The sequence below is a fragment of the Melanerpes formicivorus genome, unplaced genomic scaffold (assembly GCF_026170545.1).
Source record: "Melanerpes formicivorus ecotype bairdi unplaced genomic scaffold, bMelFor1.0.p_v2 SCAF_27, whole genome shotgun sequence".
In the NCBI taxonomy this organism is placed as follows: Eukaryota; Metazoa; Chordata; class Aves; order Piciformes; family Picidae; genus Melanerpes; species Melanerpes formicivorus.
In genome coordinates this window covers 2,057,792-2,082,063 of record NW_027142379.1, presented here as the reverse complement: position 1 = coordinate 2,082,063, position 24,272 = coordinate 2,057,792, and the positions used below count along the sequence as shown (strand labels likewise).

General features: G+C 43.9%; 1 protein-coding gene across 1 annotated transcript in view; it reads left to right on the top strand.

Annotated features, from left to right (window-relative positions):
- The window catches only part of LOC137448916 (bifunctional heparan sulfate N-deacetylase/N-sulfotransferase 4), a 152,941-nt gene that overhangs the window by 63,615 nt on the left and 65,054 nt on the right, over positions 1–24,272 (top strand). The gene's annotated exons all lie outside the window — the stretch shown is intronic.

The following is a 24,272-nucleotide window of genomic DNA, read 5'->3' as shown; positions in this document are numbered from 1 at the left end:
GATTTCTATTTTGCTTCAGTTTTCCACTTCTACATCTCCACTTCTTCTCTATTGATCTTCCTTCTCATCCAGAGCATTAAGAAGAAAGATATCAAAGTACCCATCCCCAGCAGTAGTTAAAAGAGTTTTGCACGTCAGCACAGTTAGAGTGATTCTGTTAGCCCAACCAGGCATATGAATGCTCATCAGAGCTGATTTCTAGCACCAGGCACTCCGAGAGCCTGGTGCCTAGAGATCTGAGCACTGTACTCACTGTTCAAGCGCTCTCTCTCTCCAGAAATACATGGTAAAAAGCTCAAAGGAAGGGCTTGTATACAAGAGGAAATTAACTGAAAAGGCAATTGTGGAACAAATTTTTCGGTGACAGCTTTCTGCCCATGATTTTTTCTGAGGTGGTTTGCTCCACTAAGGAGGTCTCTTATCCCACCACAGTTAAAGAGTCACTGGCACTGTAAGAAAAGTGTCATAGAATCATAGCTTCATTTTGGTTGGAAAAGACCTCTATGATCACCTAGTCCAACTGTCAACCCAACACCACCTTGGCCAGTAAACCATGCCCCAAAGTGCCATGTCCACAGGTTTCTTGAGCACCTCTGGGGACAGTGACTCCACCACCTCCCTGCCAATGCCAGACCATTCTTTCAGAAAAGAGGTGTTTTCCTAATGCTCAATCTAAACCTCCCCTAGCACAATTGCAGACCATTTCCTCTGGTTCTATCACCTGATACACAGAGTCTCCTGCAAACGCAAATCATACTTTTGCCAGGACTTTCCCCAGTGATTAACAAGAGAAGGCAAACCTTTCCACAAGGGCTTGGCAGAGCAGCCACACTTCCCTCCATGTTACAGGAGACAACAGAAAATTCCAGATCCAGGGACTTCAGTAGGGGCTGGATGGCAGAATCAGAGCCTTTAAAAGCATTCAGCAGCACTTTCATGTGCTGCACACCTTTACCCATCTGAAAACCAAGCTGTCCATGCTGCTGAATGTCTTGAAGATAAAAAAGCCTCTGAGGGGATTCAGAGTTCTTTAATTATTATTAGTATGGTGACTCTTCTATATATTATATCTGACTGAAGGTATGAAGGGAAGCTTCTATTATTCCCACATATCTCCAGTGCTAAATTAGCAGCCCACTTCCATCAGAAAACCAGCACTAACTCCACTCACGGGGTAAATCCCCTCCTCACCCCAAACAAGTAATCACACCACAAATGTTAGCCCTGGGGAGGAATCTTTTGCAGGCAGACAGTCAGAACCAACCTTCCCATCCTTGGGGGTGATAAAAAGTTTCTCTCTTTCAGACAGTTTTCACACCTAAATCCATGCATTGATATTCTGTCCTTAGCATCATGGGTTTCATTTCAAATCAGTTCCCTGGTACAGATTTGTTCCTTGGGGTGTTTGACAAATGCTTGCTACACAAATCAGTCTGTTCTTACAGACTGGACATTCCCAGGATGCATTAACATTCTGAACAGAATGCTTGCTAATGAACACAAGACCGAAACTGGAGTCTACCTTGGGTAGTTTACAGTAAAGGGTAATTACAGCTGCTAAGAGAACAATCTCCCAAGTCACTTGGGGAAGGAGGCAATTAAGAACCAGTGGGCCTGCCTTCACCCCATAGGGCAGAGCTGCTCCTCTGCTTAAAAGGTAAACACAGTAAAGGGAGATAATATTTAAGGGGCTGGTGTTTAAGTGGTGTCAGAGTATCGCTGTGCATTTTGAACGAGGTGCTGAGAAGGCTGGGTTTTTATGGCAGGTGAGGGGCTGCTGCTGACAGAGTGTAAGATTTAGGGGCATGTTGTGCTCGCCCTGTAAGAAAAGGGTGGGAGTGTGACAGGCTTTGATAGCTAAAGGGATTAACACGGGCTCTGTTTGTTCTTCGACAAGAATGTAGCAGAATTCGGATGCATTCCTGTGTGGCCTGTCCTAGGTCACCCTGCTTTAGCAAGAGGGTTGGACTCCAGAGGTCCCTTCCAACCCCTACCATTCCATGATTTTATGATCTCCATTCTTTCCTGAACTGCACATTACAGGCATATTTAGCATGAAATACAAAACAAAGAAAACCCCATATTCTACATTTATAATGCCATGCACCTCAGAACTCATTTCAGCTGCAATGAGTCCCCTCCAATTGTCATCTGCAATGCAAGTTCAAGATACCAGCATCACCAACACAAAACATTTGGTTTGATTTTGATAGCACTATAGAAATAAGAAGAGAACCATATGAAGCAGTGCTGGCATTGCAACAATTTCTCAACACAATATAACCACTGCATTGTGCCACATCACAACATCCCCAGTTCCTTCAGTTCTTCACGTTTGGTGCTCAAACAGCATCAGCTCAGTATGCAGAGGTATGTGGATGCTGTTAGGCTCTCCTAAGGTGCCACACACCCATGGGAACAATTTCTTGTGCAGCTGTGTGCAAAAAACCTTCCCATGAACAGCTCCCCACCTCCTAAACTGTATGAAAACCAGAACTAAATAACACCACTCTGGTCAACCTCTTAGGCATTTCCTTTTAGTCACGGAATAGATAACTGCCAGCCCAAAGGACACACAACTAGAGCTGACCCTTCTGCTGCCAGTAGTGGTGTGTAACAAAAAGACAAGTAATGCTGTTCTTGTGTAATTACTTCCTGCAACTCAAATGTTTTTATCCCCTCACAAAGCCATTTCTCAATTAGGTGCTTCAGGGATATGTATAGTTTTATAAAGGGTGGCAGGAGCTAGAGAAACAGAGATTAGAGAGCAGAGTTATTATGGGCTGTGTTTACCACAAAAGATCTCCTCGTCCCTTCTCTGACAGAAGCTGTGCAAGGTCATATCTGGCTAAGTAATTAAACAGGAACTCAGCAGAGCCACAGAAAGCTATTTTCCCAAGCTTTGCGGAGATCTGTCTTGAGTCTACCAAGCCCCTGCAAATGAATTTCTCCTCTTCCCTCCTGCCAATACTTTATCTCACTGCTTGGCCTCAGAAGGCAAAAGACTCAAGAATCCATCAGTCAATTTGCAGAATTCCAGAACTTGCATACTTGCAAATTATTTTGGTTCTCAGCCACACAGCAAGTCCACGATCTCTGGCACCAGTGATTTAGCATAAACCCCTAGAAACATCTTGGTTTGGCTGCCTGGGATTGCTATACAGAGGGAACACACAACTCTCACCTTTCAAGTTTCCTTACAACTGAGCACCAACAGAGCTGCATTGCCCAAACAGGCAGTAAGACCTTGCTAAAGTCTTTTGAACATAAAAGTCATTTTTGTTGCTATACTATGAGCTAGTACAATATTCAGTCACCCAAGAAGAGCTCAGCGCAGTGACCAGGATTTTCTCAGCACCTGTCACAAATACACTTTCTAATGTTAACTCAGAAAACCCTGCAAGATCATTAAGCTCTTGCTCTTTAATAAACAAAGCAAACCAAGAAGCATTAGCCTTTCACTTGCTACCCCAGAACTCACACTGCAACATATTTTCCCCCCTCTATAGCCTTACTCCAGGTGGGGTCTCTCAGGAGCCACCTCCTTCTCTCTCTGCCCCCACTCTCCCAGCTGGAACCTAACAAAGAAATTGCTCATCCCAGCACTGGCACACTACAAAGCTCCTCTATCTACAAGCTTCTAGCATCTGTAGTCCCTCTAATTGCTACCAGAAGGGCAGAAGCATCCTTGTGCTTTCTGAAACACTATAAAATGATGGAGCAATGCTTAAGAATGTCCCTTGTGTTACTGATGACTGCAGTTCCTCCTCCTTCTCACAGCACTGAATAGCCCATTTGCATTCTCACCCCTTCTTCTATTCTAAGCTTCAGTCCACTTACTTCAGTGGAAATAAGAATTGCATTAGACTCTGACACCTCCTCACTTCCACATGTCTGCACTTTGTCTTTGACCTTCACCATCATTAAAATGCCTTGAACACTAAAAGGCTGCAATTTCTTGCCCATTTTAGTATTTTCAAGACAGGAATTCATTTTGGAGTCACATCTTTTCTGATAATTCCAGATTAAAGGGAACTAACTCAGCAGGAGGCTGAGCTCAGTAACTGAATATCTCCAGCACAGGCTTTTTCTGATCTTTCTCCAAGGACAGTTGCTTTCAGGTGGAAAAATTAGAAATGCCTGGGCCACATCTCCAGGCACAGCAGAACAATGGTCAGTAGAAAGCTGGGCACAGGGTGGGTAAAGGTCTCCATGCTGCTGTGTGCAAACTCTCCTCCCTGTCCATGCAAAGTCTAAATGTCCTTTCAAAGGAGTTTGATAAGCAGTAGTAGACCAATGCCCATTCCTGTTTCATTTGTGTGTGGATGCCTTACTTCTGATGCCATTTGGAATCGGTGGGAGCATAGACTGGTTTGGGTTAGAAGGGGCCTTAAAGTTTGATCTTTGATGGTTGGATTCAATAATCTTGGAGGTTTATTTGAGCCAAAACTATTCTAAGATTCTATGATCATCTAATTCCAAACCCCTGCCATGGGCAGGGACATCTCCCACTAGACCAGGCTGCTCAGGGTCCCATATTGTCTCTAGAAGCTGATTTTCCTGGTTACCAAAGGAAAGTCTACCAAAAAAAAAATCATAAATACATAGATTCTCCACAGTAATTTTTAACCCAAACTTAGCAAACTAGGAGATACCTAGAAAGAAGTGGTCTCTAAAGCAGGCTTTCAAGCATTCACATAACACTGCCTCATGTATTACAAGTCCCATTTTCTTAGTGGGTCACAAGCTGAAGATGACTTAGGACATCAAAAGCATGATCTGCAGGATGGGATACCCAAGCCAGACACGTGGGTGATGAAACTGTTTAGCCATACACAGTAACACATTGCTGCATCCCTTGACAGAATTGGTCATCCACTGTCACAGAATATTTCCACAGGAATTTGCCAGCAGTGCTCAAGGCCAGAATTGAGCGTGAGGAAAGGTTATAACAAATACCTGGATTTCTAACTCAGGATGCTGAAGAATTTCTCTGGATGCTCTATACTCTTGTACCCATCTTACGCTCACACCCTGCTGTAGGGAAGATGATGATGAAAGCTACAACAGCCCAATACCTCAGTTTTCACCAGTTACTTCCAAGTGTGCTCAATATCGACCCCCAGAATCCTCAGTGCCTGAGCAAAGTTTGAAACTGGTGCTGTAAAGAGGCACTAGAAACAAATTAGTTTTTCATTGTTTGTTCCTTCAGCAGAAGCTGCAAACAGCAATCACTTCCTTGCTGCTGATGTGAGATACAATGGCCATCCCTACAGCCTTTTTAGACTAATAAACTCCTGCCAATGGACAACACAGGGAGAAACTGAAACGAGATGATGTATGAGCACAGGAAGCTGGAGGAGACAGCCAAGCATTTGTCATTATAGGTTGTGTTGCTCTTATATCACCTTTGAAAGCACTGGAGAGTGGCAGCACAAAACACAATGAAGTGAAATTCTGAAGTTCCCACTCTTGGATGGTCTTAAAGACTTCAGAAATGAATTGGAAAAGCAGCTGAGAAGGCATGAGAAGTAAAAATCTAATAATCAGACAATCTTCTTTCAAATGGGAGTGTCAACACCACTCTGCTTTAGCAGAGATGACAGTTCATTCAATATTTCCCTTCTTCAGGTCTCTTGAATCAACCAATTCTTCCTGCAAGAATTTGAGTGTGGAATACTGCTCAAGTGCCTTGTCAGGACACATCACACAAAACATTTCATACTTCTGCTGTTTCACTACAGCCAGCTCTTTCATTCAGAATTTCCATCCCTGTGTGGTTAAAAAACACAATTCCTTTGCCATCAGCTAAATGTTTCTTTCCCTCCTTGGTGGTCTGGGGAAATGACTGGGACAAGCTGAGGGAGCTGGGGTTGTTCAACCTGGAGAAGAGAAGACTCCAGGGAGACCCTAATACCTGAAGGGGACTACAAGATGGCTGCAGAGGAACTATTTCCAAAGACCTGCAGTGATAGGATGAGGGATGATGGTTTGAAATGAGAGAAGATTCAGATCAGATGTTAGGAACAAGTTATTTAGCCTGAGAGTGGTGGAACACTGGGATAAGTTGCCTAGCGAGGTAGTTGAGGCCCCATCCCTGGAGATGTTCAGATTCAGGCTCAACAAGATTCTGACAGCCAACAGGTCTAGGGAGGTTCTCCTCTCCATCTACTCTGCCCTGCTGAGACCACACCTGCAATTCTGTGTCCAGTTTAGGACTTCCCAGTTCAAGAGAGACAGCAATCTGCTGGCAACAGTCTAACAGAGAGCTATCAGGATGACTGGGGGACTTGAACATCTCTGCTATGAAGAAACACTGAGAGACCTGGGGCTGTTCAGTCTGGAGAAGAGAAGGCTGAGGGGAAACATTATCAATGTTTATAAATACCTGAGGTGTAGGAATCAACATGAAGGTGCCAGGCTCTTTTTAGTGGTGGCCAGTGATAAGACAAGCAACAACAGGTACAAGCTGGAACACAGAATATTCCACCTCAACATGAGGAGACATGTCTTTATTCAGAGCCCTGAAGCAGGCTGCCCAGATAGGTGATGGAGTCTCCTTCTCTGGAGACTTCCAAAACCTGCCTGGATGTGTTCCTGTATGGCCTGTCCTAGGTGATCCTGCTTTGGCAGGGGGGATCAGACTGGATGATTTCTGGAGGTCCCTAACATTCTGTGATTCAGAAATATCTGATGCTCACAGCAATGCTTTCTTGTGACACATTCTTTTGTCTGTGCTTCTTCTCATCTCCTGCCTAGATTTGCACTTACTTCTCAAATCCCTTCTCCAACATCATTCTGGAGCCACAGGTTACATCAGACTGCAGTGTATTTCAGGATATATGTGGTACTCAATTTAGCTTCATTTAATTTAATTTCAATCATTTTCCTAACATTTAAGGAATCTGTAGGAGCCAAAAACCATGACTGCTTTATAGCAACCTCTCAAGAGATCTACATTAACCTGTTTTAAAACAGTACCTAGGAGTTTAAAAGGAGCAAAAGCAATTGCTTCCTGCACAACAAAATAACACTCCATGAAATAATCAAATACCCTTCTAGAGAGGCCAGGCAGTGCAGGCTTTGAGAACAGTCATAATTATTGCCTTAAAAGCACTTGATGCAGCAATAAACACATTACCCTGAGTGCCATATATAAGGCAGTTACTTTAGGATGTTTAAATATGCCTTTGTCATCCAAATGGGAGCAGAGGAAAAAGAAACTCAGAGCAAAAGCTCTGCTTGCTGTCATTAGCATTATTCAAATGATTTGAAAATGGCAACGCCCAGAGAAAGGAGGAGTGGATGGAAGGATGGACAAATAGGTGACACCACAGAGAAAATCTCAAAGGGGAAAGGAGAACTTTGAAAATTCATCTACTTAGCAATAGTTAACTAGACATTTTCTGTTCACCTCTGTGCCATAACCTACACCAAATTCATCTAGTTCCAACCCCTTGCCATGGGCAGGGACACCTTCCATTAGACCAGGTTGCTGAAGGCCTCATCCAACCTGGCATTCAGCACCTCCAGGGAGGGGGCATCTGCAGCCTGTTCCAGTGTCTCACCACTCTCAAGCTTCAATCCATTCTCTCTCACCCTAGCACCACAAGCCCTTGTGAAAAGACCCTCCCTAGCTTTCTTGTAGCCCCCCCCCCCCCCACCTCTGCCATCAGGTACTGGAATACCTCCTCTTCTGCAGGCTGAACAGCTCCAACTCTTGCAGCCTGTCCCCATAGGAAAGGCTCTCCAGCTCTCTGATCACCTTCATGGCCCTCCTCCAGAACCAATCTAGCAGCACCATCCCCTTCTTAGGCTGGAGGCACCATGCCAGCATGTGGTACTTCAAAACTGGCAAATCCTAAGCAGGTTATGATATGAGATAATGAGATAACCTCCAAGCTAAACCTCCTGCTGTATCTCAGGAGGAAAAAAAAAGGGGCAAAAAAAAAGCCTTTGGTCCACATTTGGTTGTGATCATTGCTTGTAGTGAGCTGTGTATTCATCTGTGGGAAGATTTAGGCATTCCATAAAGAGCTGGACAATTTCCATAAGGGCTTCCTTTTCCTCTGGACATATACAGATACCAAATATTTTTACAGGGACTTAAGAACAAGTGACCTTCTGACTCCATCGTTCAACATGAGTCATGCAGAGCTTGGAATCACTGGAATGAGTCACATCTTGCTTTCAGCAGAGAATGGTGCTCTGCATACAAACACATTGATTCAGCTGGAGAAATTCACTCCACAAGAATCTGGTTTATTTAGGAAATTTCATGTGGTCTGTGTGGAGCTACTTTAATAAATGAGCAAAAAATGAATGATTTCACTGAACATTTGAAATTGTGACAGTCTGATAGAGTTATTTGAGTGCTGAAGGGGATGTCTGTGCATCAGGGAGCTTCTCGGGGCTTTTTGCAATGATCATAAGCACACACAAAGAATCAAATTTGATGAGAAAATCATCCTGCCTTTTATGTTTATGTCACCAGATAATATTCTGGTGACTGGCCAAGCAAGACAGGATAAAATTGTGCAAATCATTCAGGGTTGGCTGTGAAAGCATAAGCTGCAATAAAACAGTATGTGATGCACTGTGGTTTTTCCATCAGATGCTGACCAGTTAGACATGATGGTCAGGTTTTGACCTATGACCATGGGCATGGCAACTCTCCAACCCTTTGTGGAGACACAAATCAAGGCTCTCCAGCTTAAAAACAAAACTGCACATGGCAAGTGATAGGTAAACCCTTCATTATTTGAACCAGACCCACATGGAAGATCACCTTGCTCTCCATTCCCACAGCCAGATGGGAGCAGGGCAGGTTTAGGTTGGATATCAGGGAAAATTGTCTTTCCTGCAGGAGGCATTGGAACAGGCTGGCAGGGAGGTGACAGAGCCACCATCCCTGCAGGTGTTAAAACAAGGTGTAGATAAAGCACTTTGGGAAATGGTTTAATGGCTATGGTGGTGCTAGGTTGCTGGTTGGACTTTTAGTATCATAGTATCATTCAGGGTTGGAAGGGACCACAAGGATCATCCAGTTCCAACCCCCCTGCCATGGGCAGGGACACCCCACACTAGATCAGGCTGGCCAGAGCCTCATCCAGCCTGGGCTTAAACACCTCCAGGGACGGGGCCTCGACCACCTCCCTGGACAACCCATTCCAGGGCTTCACCACTCTCATGGTGAAGAACCCCCTCCTCACTTGGTGATCTTAGAGGTCTTTTCCAGCTGAAACAACTCCATAGGTTGTGCATAAGGCACTCCAAGATTTCCTTGCAGATAGGAAGCAAATGTAATTTGAGGCATGCTGCCCATAGAGCATCATCACCCACAGAGAGGAAGCCATACATGACATCTTTATTTTGATGGCAACCTCCTATCCTGGAAATATTGTCCTGATAAATCAATACTTCTCCTCACAATTAGCCTTCTCTCTGTGCCAGAATATGCAGTGCTCCTAAAATCAACACTTCTAACTGGTTATGAGATTCATCTGAGTGGGACCTTACAGCATCAACGTCTTTTCATTTATTAAGATCATCTTTCTTTCAAATTCTTGCTTTTATTATTGAACATGACACTGTAGAAAAACCTTCCCTCGTTCTACAATCCTCCCATTAAAATGATTTTTGATGTCTATTAATTTTTTTTTTTATAGAAGTACTGAGGAATTTTTATTCTCATGAGCAATTAGAAGACTCTTTAGTGACTTAAGCATATTTCTGCAGACAACGTTTCTAAACTCGGAATAGGAATGTTCAATACGATGAAGTAGAATTTCAACAGTTGCAATATTTTATAGAGAATGCTTCATAACAGTTAAGAATTTCACTCCCCAGAAATAGCAGGGTGAAAAATCAGACTTTTTTTTCCCCTTAACCTTGCTAGAAATTCATTTTCAAGATGAACAAGAAAATGAGAGGGGAAGTTATAATCCCCCACAAACCAGAGTATTAGGAAAACCATGCTGGAGCTTTCTGAGCAGTACTTTTGTTCATTAGGATTTGATTTACCATCACACATTGCACATATTAAAAGGTTTTCTGATTTAAAATGCTAGTGTTTAGCATTGATGACTAGAGAACGTGAGAAAAGGCTCTTCTGTTTCCAGTTAAGGCTAGCACAGAAAGACAACCAACCAAAATTATGTCCTTCTGAGAGTTTCTTTAAGAGTGATTTTTGCCTGTTAAGATTCCAGTTAGTCTTAGCTGAGTCTGTGGTCCAAGTCCATACAGCTCACAAATGTGGTTAAAACCATAGAATGGGTTGAGTTGGAAGGGGCCTTAAAGATCATCTGGTTTCAAGCCCCCTTGCCATCAGCAGGGACACCTTCCATTAGCCTAGACTGTGCAAGACCTCAACCAAGGTAGCTTTGAACACCTCCAGGGAAGGGGCATCCACAACCTCCCTGGGTAACCTGCTCCAGTGTCTCACTGTCAAGAATTTCTTCCAAATCTCCAGTCTAAATCTCTTCTCTGTAAGCTTCAAACCATTTCCTCTCATCCTGTCACTACAAGCCCTTGTAAAAAGTCACTCCCCAGCTTTCTTGTAGCCCCCTTCAGGTGGTGAAAGGATGCTCTAAGGTCTCTGTGGAACCTTCTATTCTCCAGGCTCAACCACCCTAGCTCCCTCAGTGTGTCATCACAGGAGAGGTTCTCCAGCCCTGTGATCATCTTCACGGCTATTGTCTGGACCCAGTCCAGCAACTGCACATCGCTCTTCTGCTGGGGGCACCAGAACTGAACACAGTACTCCAGGTGGAGTCTCAGAAGAGCAGAGGGGCAGAATCCCCTCTCTCATCCTGCTAGTCACACCACTTTTGATACAGCCCAGGATATGGCTGGCCTCCTGAGCTGCATATTTCACCTGGGAGAAACTAACACCTCCCCCTCCCCATAAATTTTCTGTTAACAGAATTTCCCCTTCGATGTTTCTCTCTCATAAGATATGTTTGTGAGAAAACCAAGCCACAGCTTACTATTTCTTTTTCGCCCTTCAGGAGCCCAAATTAGAAACACAATTTAAGGAGCCATGGCAGTGTCTAGATATCAGCAAACCTCACTCTTCCCTATGCTTTTAGTCTTTCTTCATATTCTCTGCACTCTCTTAATCTGCTGTTCACGTTTTCATCCAGACAGCACCCAAACAGAAGTAGGATCTCTGGTGTGGTGCACACTCAGCCTCTCCAGCACATGACATCCATGCTATTTTTAACACTCCTGACTGGAGAAGGTTGAATTAGTTATATGAGTTTTATGGTTTTAATTGGTGCAGTCGTTTAATTGGCACTTTTGCATTCATTACAGGAAAAAACCCCACAAATTAAATATATTAAAACTAGTTCCTACCTCTGTCATGGATGACTGTGATACCACCACAACTTCCCAATGCTTCCTAGCCAAAGTATAGTGAAAAATCAAAGAATTGGGGATTAGGATTTGAATTTTCCTTCCTTTCAGCTCATTTAGCCATTTATCCTTGGACTAATGATCTTGAAGGTCTCTTTCAACCTGGTTTATTCTATTCTAAATGGGTGAAAAATCCATCCAAATTGGCAAAGTGGGAAGGCAATGGAAAATGAATAAACCAAACCAGGTTGGAAGAGACCTTCAAGATCATCGTGTCCAACCCATCAACCAATCAAACCCACCCAAACAGCTAACCCATGGCACCAAGCACCCCATCAAGTCTCCTCCTGAACACCTTCAATGACAGCGACTCCACCACCTCCCCGGGCAGCCCATTCCAATGGGCAATCACTCTTTCTGTATAGAACTTCTTCCTAACATCCAACCTGAACCTCCCCTGGCACAGCCTGAGACTGTGTCCTCTTGTTCTGGTACTAGCTGCCTGGGAGAAGAGACCATCATCCACCTGTCTACAACCTCCCTTCAGGTAGTTGTAGAGAGCGATAAGGTCACCCCTGAGTCTCCTCTTCTCCAGGCTGAGCAACCCCAGCTCCCTCAGTCTTTCCTCATAGGGCTTGTCACTCAATCCATTTGGAGTGCTCCAGTGAAAGAGTTTCCAGTAGCGAAAATATTCATTTATTAAATGAAGAATGTTCCATTAGAATGGGATTTAAACATGATAGACATAGAATGGTAGGGATTGGAAGGGACCTCTGGAGATCGTAATAGGAAGAATATAAATGATAGGAAGAAATTCTTCACTGTGAGAGTAGTGAAGCACTGGAACAGGTTGCTCAGAAGTTATACAGGCTCAAGGGTGGAAGTGTTCAAAGCCAGGTTAGATGGGGCCTTGTGGAACCTGGTCCAGCATGAGGTGTCCCTGCACATAGCAGCTGGAAGTAGATGATCTTTAAAGACCCTTCCAACCCAAACCATTCTATCTGTTTATTATATTGTTCCAGCTCACCTGCTCTGGCAGGCTGAAGGAAAAGTGGGCTGTTTGAGGAATATTTAAAGACAAACCCCAAAAGATCAGAATTCAGTGTAATTTGGGTATTGCTGATACAGAGAGTTTTAAGAAAAGGACAAATAGCTCACACTCTGCTGAGCGACTCTCTCAGCAAACTGACATCTCAGGTGTTTCCTGCCTCTTCCCTTTGTGTAAAATCCAGAATTATTAATGTCACTTTTACATTACATATTAAATCCAAAATATCAACATCTAAGCCATTTCTAAGAGTTGTCTTGGTATGGTGCTTGATCTGCATCCACTGAATCAAAGCCATGGGCTTACAGGACCTGTTTTTCCACCCCAAAAAATCAGCCCATCAAGCACAGACTGCTTGAACTCCCTTTTCTTTTTGACAGCACACTGGATTTGCTCACCTTCCCCCAAACTCATGAAATATTGGCTCTTCAAATTGTCAGTGATTCTGGAAAGCACAAGTGCTTTTTTGGTTGAGATCCAAGTGTTTTAAAAGGGTAAATCTGTCTAATTTTCTATTCCCTGGGTTTTTAAACTCCTCAGAAGCCTGGAGAGGTCTGCACATTAAGAGTGCAGAATGTAGATCCAAAGCCAAGATCAAGATTATTTTAGTCAATAGAAGTTTTGATATTGATTTCAATAACAAGATGGTTTGACCTCGGAAATATGTTCTTCAAGAGCAGCTCAAGACATGATGTCAGGGCTATGGAGAGTGGAGAGGCCACATCTGTCCACATCTATTGTGCCGGAGTGCTCCTTCCTGAAGTGATAACCACAGATAAACCTGCTCTAAGCACAGAACCTGCCACCTCTGTCTGGTCCATTGCTGCAAGCATGTGAGGAGAGAAGGCAGGAATCTTGGATGGGAAAGTGGCTGTAAGATGCCACAGGCAGCAAGTTGTACCAGGAGAAGGGAGCCTGGTGAATAACACAAGAACACAGTTCCCGTTCTGGTGCCTACAGCACAAGAAGGACATTGAACTGTTGAAACAGGTCCAGAGGACAGCCACAGAGATGATCAGAGGGCTGGAGAGCTTCTCCTAGAAGGATGGGCTGAGGGAGTTAGGGCTGTTCAGCCTGGAGAAGAGAAGGCTCCAAGGAGACCTTAGAGCAGCCTTCAGTGCCTGTAGGGGGCTACAGAAAAGCCAGGGAGGGACTTCTTACATGGGCCTGTAGAGATAGAATGAGTGGGAACAAATTCCAATTTGAGAAGGGGAGATATAACCTGGATATTAAGAAGAAATTATTTACAGTGAGGGTGGTGAGACATTGGAACAGGTTGCCCAGGGAGGTTGTGGATAATCCCTTCCTGGAGGTGTTCAAAGCCAGGTTGGAGGAGGCCTTGAACAGCCTGGGCTAGCAGGAGGTATCCCTGCTCATGGCAGGGGGTTGCAAGTAGATGATCTTTAAGGTCCCTTCCAATCCAAATCATTCTATGGGTCTATAGGACAGAGGCTCAAGGGATGAGCATGAATATCTGACCTTGGATCAGTGCTGTGTACTCTACATTTTCCAGCAGTATTTAATCCTTAAGGGTTATAAAGGCTGAAGATCTCCTTTATAATAACATTTACTGTGGGTTTTGCAACAAATTAGCACAAAGGCTTGGAAATGAATTGAATATACACCGACAAATAAGCATTAGTCTTTATAGATCTAGAATTAAGGCTAAATACTCAACAAAATCTTACTGATTTAGGAAGTCTTTAATGGCACTCCAGGCATAAGTGTGAGCTGCTGAGACCATACCCTGCATGGTTAATAATAATTAATGCATTTCTCCTAAAAAAAAAGATACAGGTTCACCTGCAGAATGTGAATTCCTTGATAAAGAAATAAAGCTCTGCATGTGTCTCCCTTGTAACATATTCCAAGGTTCATATGAATCATGAGCAAATATGTCTGTGGTATTACACATTGTAATTCCACTGTATTTGTTATTAGGAAAGGGAATAAGGTTTCCCATCTGTTTTCACTATTATTTCTCTGGTAACTGGGAGCATGCTGCCAGTACATTATCAGGAAATCAAAGCTACCCATCACTGCTGTGACTATGGCAAGGTGGCTCTGTCACAGACCAGAGGGGATTTACTCTCAGCCTTCAGGTACATTTCAAAGCTCATCAACAAGAGGCAAAGCCTCAGAGCAGTGACAGCTTGTCATTTGTTTGCTTAAGATAAGGAAACATTTTGAGTTGAAGATACACACATTGAAATCAGGAGTTTAGGATTATGCCAAAAGGAGGTTTAGAAACTCCCAAAGATCAGCATCTCAGCTGAGACTTGGATGTGAAATTACCTATTCTCAACGTACTCTGTCTCTGCTTCCCAGATTCCATGAATCAGAGAATGGTTTAGGTTGGAAGGGACCTTAAAGATCATCAAGCTCCAACTCCCTGGCCATGGGTAAGGACACCTTCCACTAGCCAAGGTTGCTCAAGACCTCATCCAAGCTGGTCTTGAACACATCTAGGGAGGAGGCATCCATGACCTTCCTGGGCAACCCGTTTCAGTGTCTCACCACTGATGGACAAGAGGGGATTCCTTTCCCTCCTGTCGTGTCAATAGCTGATACTACAGTGTGCTAAGCCATAAGGGAAAAGAAATTGTCTTTAGGAAAGGGAGTTTATTGCTTTCTTGCCATCATTATTGTGGTTTATGTTGGGGGGGCACAGCCAACAAGCTCCTCTATACCACACTGGGCATTCTCCTCAGGCAATACGAAGTCCATCCCTTGACATGAGGGTACAATAGGATGGTTGAACACCATTTGAATGTTTGCCAGGCTAGAGGAAAGTCACTTGAAATTGATTGACTAAATGTGCTGGGGGAAAAATGTTTGGCTGAACCATGTTCTTCCACAGGTAGCTGTCCTCCCTTTTCCTCAGAAAATATTCTGTGCTACGCCAATGCAAGGGCTTGTAGTGAGAGAGCAAGGGGTAATGGCTTTAAACTGAAAGAGGGAAGGATTTAGGTGCTAGCAGGTACTAGCATATTATAAACTGGGGAGAAGAATAAGAAATCTCAAAATTACATTCACATTCTCTTCCAAGCAGCCAGGAAAACATTGCCTAAGAGACATCAGTAAACACTCTCTGATTAAAAACTGCTTGCTAGAAATGTTTATTCTCCCTTCCAAATAATTCCCTTTGTGTATTTAGGGCATAACACAGCTTTCAGCCTGTGTCATTGAGAAAATCAGGGCTGAGGAACTCGAAGAGAGCACAAGTATTACTTTTCTAGGAGGAAACACTTTTCAGAGGCATGATACTTGGGGAGATTCAACGCATTCCCATACCAAAAGAGCTTGCTTGTCAGAAACAGTTTTAGAAGCCCTAGGGATAAGTCGCCCCTGTCAAGAATGATTTAGCACTACCTAGAAAGGGATGTGCTCCATCAGATGGTAGGAAATTCACCCAGACCCTCTTTTTCTCTCTGATGGTTCAAATTCCCTGCCAGACTTTCCCCTGGCAGGGGGAGGGAGTAGCTACTGTCCTTGCTCAGGGTCTCCTCCAGAGGCTGGCAAGACAGCTGGTCCTCTTCCTCACTCAGGGGGCAAAGACAGGCTGGCTTGCCAGGAGCACCTACATAAGGTTAAGCTGGGAAGGCCAGAGGGGAACATTAGGATAATTGATGTGACATCCTAAATAACACAAGCTGTAGAAACTCACCCAATGATCTGGGCATCCAGCTTCATCTGTCATAACCAGCAGAAGCCTAGACTCGGTCCCTGCTTCTGTCTTAGCTTGAGATGTGAGGTAGAAACACCTTCTGCTATCAGAAGTTTCCCTCCTAGGAAGTCACTGGAAGAGCTGAGATACTCCTTATTGCTTTTTGAGAATTACACCCCTTCAACCTAGAGGGCTCTGAAGAAGGGCAGTGCTTCAGCTCTGCTCTGAGTAATTTTCCTGCTTTTTGGAAAGCTGTGGTGATATTTTTCAACTATACATCTATCACCTAAAGCCTTTCTTCTGGCTCTTAGAGAGACTTGATCTCAATTTTACCTAAAACTCCTTAATTTTACATAAAAGTAACGGCTGGAATCACAGAATCATAAAGGTTGGAAGAGACATCTGAGATCAAGCCCAACTGACACTACCAAAACCATGTTCTGAAGTGTCAGGTCCACACATTTCTTGAATACCTCCAGGGATGATGACTCTACCACCACCCTGGGAGGCCTGTTCCAATGCCTGACCACTCTCTGCAAACTATTTTTTCCTAACATCCAACCTAAACATGCCCTGATGCAGCTTGAGGCCATTAACCTCTGAAATGGTTGACTGCAAATTTGTCAGCCTCTCCTGGTAATCTGCCTGGATTGTACTGGAGAACAGACTGGTCTTTGATGTTCCTATTCAAGAGAACTGAGTAGAAGCTTCCCATAGGTGTTGCTATTTTGCTTTGGAGCTTCCAGCTTCCTTGTCTGGGCTACACAGTCCTCACATTGGGAAGGATCATAAAGCAGTGGTAAGCAGGAGGATTTGCTGGGGCAGAGGGATTTTGAACCCATCCTTGAGGACAAAAGAGACTATCTCCCTCAACTCTAGAGCTGAAGGACATGGGAGTGGCAGAAGCAGTTTGGCCTCTGGTAAAAGAGATGAGCGTGCTATGAAGAACATTTGCCTTGCAATTCCCTTTTCATTTTACAGAAACTTCCAATTCTGGTTATCAGACAATCAAAACACTGAAGTGAACTCCCTAGATAATGCAAGACAGCATCAAGGAAAAGGAAGAAGGGTCAAAAAGGTTAAGCTCTGCTAGAGAAGTATCAAACATCTCAAAAATATTAAAAAGCAAGACTTAATCCTAGTGATTTTTAAAGCACCTCCTTCTCTGTCAAGATTTTGCCAACTGCACTTTCCAGAATAGCTGACACAAACATGGAGGTCTCCCCAGCACCCCCAGGGCAAGCTGAGTGACAGAAGTTTCCTAGCAAGCCATCCTCTTGTTTGAGCCATTCTATGAGCCTAGGGCATTCCCTTTTTCTACTACTGATAGCAGAAACAAAGAAACCAGTCAGCTGCTGTGGTTTTCTTGTTCTCCCTCCTGTCCTAGAGCTTTAGAAGCTCTCCATTTAAACACATGGTGGCACTTTCTTGAAGCCACTTGTTCCATCCATCATCACTGCATTCAGTTTTGGGCTCCTCAGTTTAAGAAGGACAGGGATCTACTAGAGACAGTCCAGCAGAGGGCAACGAGGATGATTAGGGGACTGGAGCACAAGCCTTACAAGGAGAGAGTGAGGGACCTGGTGCTTTTCAGTCTGGAGAAGAGAAGACTTAGAGGGGATTTAATAAACGTTTATAAATATCTGAGGGCTGGGTGTCAGGAGGGAGGGGACAGGCTCTACTCACTTGCTCCCTGGGATAGGGCAAGGAGCAATGGATGTAAGCTGCAGCACAGGAGGTACAACCTCAGCACAAGGGGGAGCTTCTTTTCTGTAAGGATCACAGACCATTGGAACAGGCTCCCCAGAGAGGTTGTGGAGTCTCCTTCTCTGGAGACTTTCAAGGCCTGTCTGGGTGCATTCCTCTGTGACCTGAGCTAGATTGTATGCTCCTGCTCTGGCAGGGGGGTTGGACTTGATGATCTCTTTGGGTCCCTTCCAGCCCCTGACATGCTGTGATCACACAAACACACATTCTGGGAAATGCAGGACAGACCTCAGTTTTGAATGCATCACCTCAGTTCCAATCTCTCCTTTATGACTGAATGTGTGCTTAAAAAGAAAAAAAGCTTAATTCCACCACAAAGGATATATATCAGTTAGATTTTCAGCAGTAAATTTAAAGCAGAGATTTGAGATTGCTGCTAGGAGAATTTGGAGATAAATGCCCATCATGAGAATTGTAAGGAATTTTTATGTTATGACAAGGTTACTCAAGTAAATGATCTCCTAGGGCAGTAAAAGAGCAGAAAACCACTCTGATTAAACCTTAGTACACCCAAATCCATAAATTAAAGAAGATAAATAAGGTTTGCCTCCATTAGTCCAGGCCTTAAATAATTTATAACAGCTGAGTGCTCACCTATCACAGGTTGAAAGTTTCTTACAGCTGGGTTTGTTTTTTTTTGCTTAAAGAAGCAATTCTGAACAACCAAGAAACAAACAGCAAAATGGCAGAGAGCATACAGCTACAAGAAAACAACACAGCAAGGAATGTTACTATGTGTTAGTGTACCAAAGGAGGAGATCCTTTGATCTCCTTTTGGCACAGCCCAAGCAGAACTTGCGAGGAATTGTCAACACCAGTCTCTGTGTTTTGCTGACAGCAACATGCAGCACAAGGAATGACACCACCACACTTTGCTGCAACAGGATCCCACTGCTGAACATGAAATGTTTTATTAACCTACTCTTTGGAGTTTGGATGTTGTCCCATTAAAGCCTTGAGATGCTTTCCTTGTTCAATGCTTATTTTAGGGTGTTTTTTTTGCCTGACCATCAGAGCTAAGCAATGGTTCTGCCTTTCTGGCCTCTCACGCTAGCACTTCAACTTCCAGAGGTTTATTTTGCTGAAAATGCTTAAGCATCTGAAAAATCAGAATTGATAAGAAATTAGTTGTAAGCTCCTTCACTTTCCTGCTGAAAGTGCCACTGGATCCTATCCCTGCTATATAGAACCTGTGGGGAGGGACCCTGGTCAGCAGTGGGGCTGGTGCCACTGGGCTGTGTCCCCACTGGCCACAGGGAACATTCTCAGCTTGGGCACATGCTGGGTTTCTCCCTTCCAGGATTTATCAGCAGATTTGCTTAGTATTCCCCTCCAAAAAAAAAACTCCTCCAGGGTCAGTAGTGATTTATATTAAAGACCCTCAGTGATTTCCCACACAGGCTGTAAATCTTTCCAGTGGGTAACACCAACCCAGAGCAGCAATCACTGCTGGCAGGAAACCACTGCAGCTAGACTCTGCTCCCACAGCCTCAGCAGCAGGTCCTGTGGCTGCTCACCACACTGCCTAATGCCTTTGATCTTCCCCAGTCAGATGCTGCTGGAGAACTGGAAGTAATTGCATTTACTCATCTATGTGGACCTGGTTAAAACAAACCTCACTTTTTATTAATGCTCTTTATTTTTAATTTATACTTTTTGCCCTGTTAGACTCTCCTCTTGCTCTTCATTTAAGCTTTTTTGGGTGGATGTCCTAACAAGTACGTGACAGTTGGCTATGAATTCCTTCTTCCAGGAAGAGAGACTGAATTGCCATGGCTGTTTCTATACATACACCCACACATGTGCTCTCAAGGTCAAGGTGCTCTCACTGCTGGCTATGTATCACTGTCACAACATCATCTCAAGCCACCTTCTGAGTTCTCAAGTGATGTTATTAGCCACTTAGTCATGAGTAGCTAGTGAATTTTGAGGCAGTTTCACCCCATTCATCTCCTTCAGCTGAACCTTTCCTGGAACAAACACATTCTTCTGTGTTGAATTAAATGCAATTAGACTCCTGGTAGTTTTCTGACATTAGAACAGAGAGATCAGAAATAGCAGAAGTAGGTCTGACAAACTGTGTAGTCCACTCAAGGGAAAAATACATTCTTCTGCCTGCCATAAATACATTACATGTGAGGGCAAAACATGGGTTTATTTTCTTCCTTCAAATAAAGCCACATATCCTCTCAGACCTCACACTAAGACAGCAACTCCAGGGACATGCTGAACAGACTTAAGTAATAGCTCTATAATAAAAACTAGATCTGCAGACAGAGCTGGCTGCATTCAGCACCATCAGAGCCCTTTCTAGCAATTATTGCTGTGGCACCAGAGATTAGCATAGGGCTTTGCAGAAAGAAATACAAGCAGCAGTGAATCTCATAGCTCAGGAAGGCAGGGTGACAGCCAAAGCCCTGCTTGCTTCACTGGGGGTGGTGGGTGATCTGCAGCCAGCACTGGGAACGACACCACTTGTGTAATGCTCTGGCTGAAAAGTGGCTTAAGAGGAAATGTGGATCTGTGAGGGCTGACAGCTGCCCATTGATCCAGGGCCTGTTTAACACCAATTCCAATTGGTTTGGGCATAAGATAAAGAGTGAGTTCAAAATCCCATTAAGTATCTGACTGATTTTTACTCAAATTCCTTTCAAAATTTACAGATTCACAGATTGCATTGGGTGGGAAGGGGCACTCCAAGGTCTTCTTATCCAACCCCCCTGCAGTCAGCAGGGACACCTTCAACTAGATCAGGCTGCCCAGGGTCTCATCAAGTCTGATCTTGAATGTCTCCAGGGATGGGGCCTCAACCACATCCCCAGGCACTCTCACTGTGCAGAACTTCATCCTGATGCCCAGCCTACGTCTACCCTGCTCCAGTTTCAAGCCATTGCCCCTCATCCTATGACCACAATCCCTTCTAAACAGTCCTTCCCCAGCCTTCATGTAGCTCCCATTCAGATATTAGAATACAGAATTAATGAGGTTAGAAAAGACCTTTGAGATCGAGTCCAACCTATCACCCAACACCATCTAATCAACTAAACCATGGCACTAAGTGCCTCATCCAGTCTCTTCCTAAACGCTTCCAGTGATGGTGATTCCACCAGCTCCCTGGGCAGTACATTCCAATGGCCAATGACTCTGTGAAGAACTTCCTCCTAACATCCAGCCTAAACCTCCCCTGGCAGAGCTTGAGACTGTGTCCTCTTGTCCTGTCACAGGTTGTCTGGGAGAAGAGACTGATCCCCACCTGGCTACAACCTCCCTTCAGGTAGTTGTAGATGGCAATAAGGCAATATTGAAATATAGCTCTAAGGTCTCCCCAGAGCCTTCTCTTCTCCAGGCTGAACAGTCCCAAGTCTTTCAGCATGGTTTCATAGGAGAGATGCTCCAGCCCTCTGATCATCACTGTGTCACTCTTCTGGACCTACTCCAGGAGGTCTATGTCTTTCTTGCTCCTCTAGCCAGTAAGTCAGTAATATGAACTCTTTATAATTCCTACTCCGTAGCATTAAAGAATCTTCTATTAGAATTCTGTTCTGTGCACATGCAGTGGGCTGAAATGCTCACCATGTAGAAATGAATGACTCAGCTACACCAGATTTATAAATCCCTCTCCAAATTGTTTTAAGAGGTTCAGATAGAGCCAATCTGATCGTCCCCCTTAGAGCAAAAACTTGTGCTCCAATCCAAGCACTGAAACTAAGGAGCCTAGAGTCCTGGTCTTGCAGTGCCCTTGTCAGTGGTGTCAGGCTAGACATTGCTTTTTTGTTGCTGCACATAAGTCAGTTTTCCTATCAGGAAAACTGTGACTAGCTTTCACAACCTCCTTATGATAGCTGCTCTGATTATTACTATTTCTTGATAGCGCTGTGAAGGTTGCACTGGCTTTGAAGACTGCCAAAACCACATTGTCAGATTATTTTTCTTTCCCCCAGCATAGATTTCAGAGAGGATGCAAGAGCAGGAAGAGGCAATCAAAAAATCACATTGTGACAGCAGCTGCTTGCAGTGGAAAGAAACATTGCTGAAAGTATTCCTTGCCTTCCCCCCCCAACCCCTACAAATTTTCAGCTGGAAATAAACTTTGTAGTCCTCCAGCTTCCCACAGACCACCAGTAAATTGCTGCATACAATCACTCAGGAATGAACTTCAGGGCTACATAATTGCAGAAGCATTAAGGACAGATGTTAGGAAGCAATGTGTTAAAAGAGTTCTCGCTGTTAATAACAAGTATGTACCACAGAAGCCTCAGAAATCTGTCTTAAAGTGGAAAATGCAGGGGAAAATTTCATCAGATCTTAAAAGAAGTTTGTCTGGAAGGGATTTCTAGAGGTGACCCAGTCTAAGCCTCTGCTTAAAGCAGAGGGAACTTCAAAGTTAGATCAGATCATCTCTCAAAGGAAGGAGATTCCCCAGCCTCTCCAGGCAACCTGTCCCAGGCAACAATCCAGTTTACTAAGCAATGTATATAAATATCACCTAGGGAAAGATTTACTGCAATGAACACCTACAGTGGCACATAGTTTATCTCTAGAGCACCTCTAAACAGTGATGTGTATAAAGTGAGCAGATGTATTGATACATGTTATGCACACACAGATGAAAGTAAAAGCAATACCTGCAGCAGCGGAATCGCTGCCCAGCAGCAGGATCCATTCCTAAATGAATGATGACTTTGACTAATGGCAACTTCTCCCATTTTTGACAAGATTCTCAGTCATACCCCTCAGATGGTGATGGGAAAACATAACCTTGGCCATGTAGCCCTGGGATGCCAGACACTGGCACATCCTCCTGTGCCAGAAGCACTTCCTAGAATGAATCTGTGGAAATAAAATAATTCATGATGACAGCAAATTACAGTAACACTGAAAGGCAGAAATATCAAACTTCCCCTCCTTTCTTTGATCTCCTTCCAAACTGTGTAAAGAATGATGTCTCTTCTCATCTGCCCTCCGCATTGTGCAGCCCTCATGGACAGACTAGGTAGTAATCTGGCATCATGTTTCCTTGGCCAGCTCTGCTTACTGGAGCGCCCTAATAGGCTGAGTTCCTTGAGCACCATGATCACAGAGATACTTGCCCAAGAGACAGAAACCTCCAAGATCTTAAGTTTTTGTTGGTTCCCAAAATTCACATTCACAATATTGCCTCTGGAAGGCCACATGTATGACCAGAAGCCTGAAAGAAACATTGAGCTTCCTGCACCCCACTGAGGGAATATTGAATCCTGCAAATCTTGTGTCCCTGCCAGGTGCTCCTGATGCTTTTGGAGATATTCAGCAGCTTCTGGGAAGGTCCCTGAAACACCTGCAAGAGCTCAGTTTTACAGAAAGAATATTCAGAAGTCACAGAAAGATTTTGATAACTTCAGTTTTCACTCTAAACAATATCTGTGTTTCACAAACTGTTAGGATTTGCCTCCAAAATCAGGTTTGAAGTTTTCACCAGCTGGTCCCTTCTTCCCCAGCTACCCTTCCTGCTGCAACATGAGCAGCTTCTTACAGGCACAAGAACCAAGGTTTGGAAACCTGCCTTTAAGATGATGAGCAGGTATAAAATGCTAGACAAAGGACAAACATCTGTGTATTAGTTCTGTTTGGTGTAACTAAAGTTTCCACTCCGTATTTTCCAAGCAAGGTCTGATCACCAACCCCCTTTATGTGCATTTGCACACACACACAGCTGCATGAAACCTCTGTCTGACTATGAACAGCCCCCAGTATCAACCACTTTTTTCCCCCTCACTTTTCCTGCTAAGAAACATGAGATTAATTTTTGTTAGCTCAATTAATCTGGCATCTGTCCTCTGCACCCTACAAATCATTGCACATGCAAAGAAGGGCTCAGGCTTTAGCAGTAATATTGATCCAGGCAGACCTCTGGGTTAGGAGTAAAGCATCTTTAATTACTTTGGCTGACTTTCAGGAGTTGGGTTGGTTTTATTTCTTAAGAGTATCTTGGGAAGTCTACTACCACATCTTAGTGTTGTTATCACTTAGCTTAGATTTGGAATTGTGGTCCCCAGAGGAACACCTTCTACCTCAGCCTGGCTTACCCATGATTGCCATCAAGATCAGAAAAAGTCCTCTTTTACCTTCTCTAAGGATTTGATAACCTCTACGCTTTCTTGAGCCTGAGGTGTTTTGACCTTTAATTAAAAGGAAAATTTGTTGTCTTCCATTCAGAAGGCAGCAAATAATGAACTCATTAAAATGAGGTTAGTGTTCAGGCCTTAGAGCAATAAGAGCTGAAGTCTCATTAGCAGCTAACAATCCAGAACATGGCACATAAATAAACCTAATATGGCAGAGCAAAATGCCTTGGTGCATTAAATTTGAGCAGAATCAAATGTTTACAGTCAATGATGTCTGGGGCATGAAGTTTTAATATGCTTAATAAAGGAAAGCAAATTGCTTCCTATT